Source organism: Gavialis gangeticus, unplaced genomic scaffold (genome assembly GCF_001723915.1).
Source record: "Gavialis gangeticus isolate Ggan-Ray unplaced genomic scaffold, GavGan_comp1, whole genome shotgun sequence".
Lineage (NCBI taxonomy): Eukaryota > Metazoa > Chordata > Crocodylia > Gavialidae > Gavialis > Gavialis gangeticus.
This window is the reverse complement of record NW_017728993.1, coordinates 25,754,140-25,760,137: the sequence shown is the minus strand read 5'-3', so window position 1 is coordinate 25,760,137 and position 5,998 is coordinate 25,754,140.

Here is a 5,998-nt window from a genome sequence, read left to right as displayed (position 1 = left end):
GACTGACTTGACCCTGCGTGAATGCGTCACTCTCCGAAATAAACTAAAATACGAACCGGGAGGGAAATGGGGATCCTTGCAACACAAGCCTGTTCTGGTGCCTATCGTGATGATTCTCCCCTTGCTTTGACCTTTTCACCCAAGCATCTCTCTGTGCATTTTGCAAGCGCTAATTAAGCTACAAACATCCCTCTGGGAGGGTGAATCCTGTCATCTCAGATAGGCAGACTAGAAGGCCTTTCAAGGTGAGAGATTAAACCAGCTCAGCCTATTTAGTTGATTTAGGAGAAGGCGAAAAGATCTGTTGGGGCCATGGGGGGAAGAAAACTGCTGAGAGTAGAGGGCTGGTTAATGTAGGAGACCAAGGCAGAGCAAGTGCCAACCTCTGAAAACTAGACAGTCACCGGTAAGGGGTTGCGCCTCATTATGCTGCAGGGGTACGTAATAACCATCCTTCACCTGCAGACTCCAGATCAAGAGTGGGTATTTCTTGGCTGCTTTCCCTGATGCTCATCAAACCAGCACAGGAATTACCAGCACACAAGCCAAGGCTTTGCTGTTGTAGTGCAGTGGGTACAGGGCTTGGCTGTATAGAAGAACTGTTGTGCATGGATAATGTGCTGGTCCTACGCTCTGCCCCACAAACTATTAGCACCCAGACAAAGTTGTGGGTGCTTGTCCAGATGGATGATTAACTGAAATGGGTCCAAAGCATTCAGAAGACCCAAACACGCCTATCAGGCCCTGCTTAGTGGGATTTTTTCCGTGGCAGCTGACAGCATTAAAATATCTAGAAATTCTAATCCCCGGAGGCTTAAAGCAAATAGTTAAAATCAACTTCAATCCAATTATTGCACAAATCACTAATGGCCTGGGGAAAGGGGAAACCAGCACCCTCGGCCTGTGGGGGAAAATAAGCCTGGTAAAAAATGAACACACCACCCAGATTAATATGTTAGCTCAGGGGACTCGGCCCATTCATTGCAGGAAAAAAAAAAAGATCTATTTTTAAAAAAGGAATTTATTGGGAACCAGGGAACATCCTCTGCAACTTTAAGAGATTCCAAGTATTGAAGCACTGGGCTGGGCCAATGCTCCTGCTGGGACGAACCCCGCAGGGTCCGGGCTGGAGGGTCTTGCCCCTCCACTATAGAGACTGATCGCTATATTTGGGGTCAGGAAGGAATTTTATCCCCTAGTCAGATTGGTATGGACTGGGCAGGTTTTCCTTCCTCTGTAATAGGGGGTATGGCTCTCTTCCTTAAATTTCTCAAGTGCATCTTAATAAACCTGCAAGGTTCTTTGGTTAGATGTGATATCTTTTATTACACCAACTGAGCCTAATACAAGATACCACATCTCACCAAAGAACCTGGCCTGCTTATGTCCTTAGACCAACATGGCTACAACTAAAAACTCAGCGTCTGAATAAACCTTGCAGTGGCAGGACACTGACAGCTGGCATCCCTGTGCTTTACCCGGGGAAGTTTGGCTGCTTTTGGGCAACACACCTTGCAGTGAGAGGGTTGATTGTGCTGTTTAAGAAATAGGTTAAGCAAGGACTTGCATGGGATGGCTTAGACGGGACTGATCCTGCTGGAGGCAGGGGTTGGACTAGATGTGACCTTCAGAGGCCCCTTCCAGCCCCGCTTCTCTAGGATTGTATGATCTGCTAAACCAGTGGGGTTTGATGCCCAATCTGGCAATAATGCCATGCTTGTTTCATAAAGCAGTGAACATCAACACTGTCACAAACAAAACACCTGCATGGACATGTATGAAGAAGGGGAGGTCCCACCTCTGGCCATCCACAGCTGTATTGGTCTCTGGGTGCTGTAGAGGCTCTAGGTCTCTAGGGTTGGCCACAGTTGCCATAGCCAAGTGCATCTATTCCCACTTTCGTACCTGCTATGCCTTGATCTTAGTTTATATGGAAATATAAAATTTGGAGGCTGCCTTCAGAGAGAGAATCAGAGTTAGGCCTTTGGTGTCCACTCCAGACTGCTCATCGTCAGGTGCCAGTCTTCTCATCCTTACACCCTCTCATGTCCTTGGGCTCAGGTCTTTTCCCTCTCAGTCTTTCTGGGGCTACAGGCCCCTTCGTGGTCTCCTTCTATCCCCGATAGCCACAATCCACTCTTCTGGTGTTACAACAGAAAAAAGCACAAAACTCAGATTACTTAGCTGCTGTCCTGCATCACAGTTTGATGTCCACCAGTCCTGGCTGTGCTGAGCTCCTTTCCTCTGGCTAGCAAGGACCAGAATGAGACCTTCTCAGGGGATCTGGTCCTGTAAGGCCATCAGTTGTCATCTGATGAGCCTGTGCTCTATTATAGCTGTTATTCCCCACCTATGGCCCGTTGTCTGGTACTCCTTCTTCTCATGCAGGTGCCTCAACCTGGAGGAATGGCATGCTAGAAGCTGGGAGAGGAGATGCTAATGGGGGAGAAACAGCATCCTCTCTATATCCCAACCCAACTCATAAATGAGTGCCAGACCCCACTGGTTACTTCTCTCCAACTTGCAGCTCTCAGTAGGTTGTACTGAAAATAGCAGCATGTTCAAGTCTGTGCATCTCCGCACCCCGGAGTTCAGCATGCAAGCTCCAGGAGTCCTTGGATCTTGTAGGGTGTTACTATTCCCCATCCCAGGACATCCATTGGGCAGGTCGCTCCTGACCCAGAGAGAGGATACAGCTGGGGTCAGGCATCATTGGAGGTGTTCGAGAGGCTGGATAGCCACTGGTTGGGGAGGATTTTGGCATAGCTCTGCCTTTGTTCTACTATGAGGATCTCCAGGCTTCTGGGTTTTGCTGGCTGCCCCCTTCCCCTCTTTCTGCTACATGCATCAGGGTGTTTTTAAGTCTTGCTCAGGGGCACTGGGTGCTAGCTGCAGCCCAGGCTGAGGATGGGACTGGCCTCGGCCAATGCTCCTGCTGGGATGCAACCCCAGAGGTTCCTGGCTAGAGAGCCTTGCCCCTCTGCTCAGGGTAGAACTGACACTGTATTCGGGGTCAGGAAGGACTTTTAGCCCCTAGTCAGATTGGTACAGACTGGGGGGGTGCAGGTTGCCTTCCTCTGTGGTGGAGGCACAGCCTCTGCCTCGGATCTATTATTAACAGCCTTTTACAGCAGAGGATGGTGGCCGCTGCCGTCCCCTGCTTTCCCTGTGGCAGGTTCAGGTGTGATGTCTCGTGTCAGGGTTGGCGGCAATTTTGCTCAGAGGTCACGTTATGGATTTGTCTAGGATGGTTTGGACAGGGCTGATCCTGTCTCAGGCAAGGGTTGGACTGGATGTGACCCACGGAGGTCCCTTCCAGCCCCACTTCCCTATGAAGTCCATGAAGAAATGCAACCTGTAATACATGGCTTACCCCTACATGAGAACAGAGCAGCATGAAAGACTGAGAACGTGAACTTGAAACTCCAATGACATTTTGGTCAACAAAAAAACACCTAGAAGGGCAATTCTTTTGGACAATCAAAGCTGTGCCAATGCTGACGGTGCAGGGGAGAAATGAACCACTCTCACACCTAGACAATCACCTTGCTGGGGTCGTTTGACCCCAGTACTTTTTCCTGCCATGGCAGGGGGTCGGACTCGATGATCTGCTCAGGTCCCTCCCGACCTGACCAACTATGAACTATGAACCCTACGCTTTGCTCATGCACTGCAATTTCAAGGTGCTGGGTTGGCCTTACCACCAAAATTAACACAAGCCAACAGACTATGCTGCCTCTTAAAAGCAAACACCTGCAGGTTGGTTCATATTCCCGGGGACCAAGGCAGTCCCCATGATAAAGGGAGTAGCAGCATGGAGCTCCACTGGCTAGGAGGTATTGAAAGTTGCTATGGGGCAGCGGTCAAGCAATGGACTGGAATGACCCAGATTGTGTCCAAGGCAGGTCGGTGCTAGGGCCGCACCACTGCTGCCTCTCCCCACCAGCCCAGGTGAAGCTCCCCACTGTCAAAATGCCATCAAAGCCCCCAGTTTCACGGGCTGGACCCAACAGCTCTGGGCCAGATCCAGCATGCAGGCTTATAGGTTGCTGATTCCCACAGGAAAAGCAAGACATGAAGGCTGGTATCACATGGACCATTACAGAGGTGGTGGGATCTCCATCCTTGGAGGTTTTGAAGACCCGGGTAGACAAAGCTTTGGCTGGGATGATGTAGTTGGGGCTGGTCCTGCTTGGAGCAGGGGTTAGACTGGATGTGACCTCCTGAGCTGCCTCCAGCCCTCATTGCCTATGTTTCTATGCTTGGGCCTGGCTAAGAAGGAGGAGTTCACATGAGAGCAATGACAACCCCTAGAAAAATTACAGTCCTGTTGAAACAGCTTTCTAGGGCTGTTTGATAAACCTACAGAAAGCCTCAATGAAAGGAGGGAGATGTACTCGCCTCAGCCTTCCTTCCCTGTCCTTTCTCCTCTCTCTTTGCTTCTGCTCTTGCCTTTTCATGCCTTCGCTTTGATTTTCTCGAGCGTCTTTTGTTCCTTTACGGTGTGCCAAAAATACAGCACTGAATACATCTAGATCCAAGCATGGGCTCAATAACTTGGACCTGTTTGATATGCTGGCCCTTAGAATTTGTTCAAGTTTGTGAGGTGAGAACAGCCTGGAAAAGTTTAATAAATAAAAAAAGATCAAGCACCTCCATATAAGAAGCAGATTTAAATTAGACATTAGGAAAAATGTCTTTACGGTGAGGGTTGCCAAAATCTGGAACGGGCTCCCAAGGGAGGTGGTACTCTCCTCTACCTCGGGGGTCTTTAAGAGGAGGCTGGACAGACACCTGGCCGGGGTCGTCTGACCCCAGCACTCTTTCCTGCCATGGCAGGGGGTCGGACTCGATGATGTGCTGTGGTCCCTTCCGACCCTACGTCTATGAAATCTATGCAGGCTGCACCAGGTGACGTGGTGCTGGCACAGGAAAGATGGCAGCGTGGACATCCATGCTGCTCCTTTCTGGCTCCTCTATGAACCACAGAGCAAGCAAGGACAAAGTTTTGAAGAGCTGCCTCTGAACAGGCCAGACTGAAGTCATGCATCCAAGGAGCAGAGGGCTTGGGGTGGCTGCCTGCAGCTTGGGGCGATATTGGCCAGGACCAAGGGTGGGCAGCACTTCTGCCCCAGAAACTAGAGGCCGTGTACGAACACTGGCTGAAGGGGCCTGAGATCAAGACATAGGACGCAGGAGTCCTGACCCCATCGCCTGCCCTAAACAGGAGAACAGAGCAGCTCTCTCACTTCCAAACAGGCATCATTCACCACGGCACAGGTTGCATTGGCAATCACAAGAAAACCCTCCTGCCTGTTGTTTCAGGAGTGCTCCCAGCCCAAGGCCTGCAAGGCACCTCCTCCCATCTGCATGCCCTAATTGCTTTGTTTCTCACATGCCCCAAGACAGAGGTGGCAACTGAAGGCAAAGCATCAGGGCCGTGACCCTGAAGGTGTTCTCCTTCCAGGCACAGCTTTGCCTCTGGCTTCTGAAAGCATTGGCCTGGACATCAGCCCATGCCCTGCCGCACATCTGGGCGCTCCCATTTCCCTCCAGATGTGTTCAGGGGCCCACTGCACGAGGCAGGAAGGCTCCAGGCAAGCTTCCCTCTGCTAATGCAGACTGGAGGCTCCTCAGCTTTCAGCCATCTGCTAATCAAAGTGCAGGGCTCTGCGGATTAATTCAGCTCCTTTGTTCTCCACTAAATTCTCCTTACAAAAAAAAAAGGGAAAGGAAAGGAAAGGAAGGGGGTGGGAACAAAACCCCAGTGAATCTCCCTCAAGCTCCTTCTAATGCCTGGGCCTGGCTTGGATCGAGTCTTGAATCAGAGCCCGTGCACCCAAGCCGTGATGAGAGTCCATTCGTGTCCTCCTTCACGGCGGGTCCCAGGGTGCTGCAGCACTGGGCCTGCTTTGTTTGCTTGCACTGAGCCTCTTTCAACCTTCAGAGGAAAACAACAAAAGCAAATTGTTTGTGCCGGGCTGAGGTTTTTTAATTG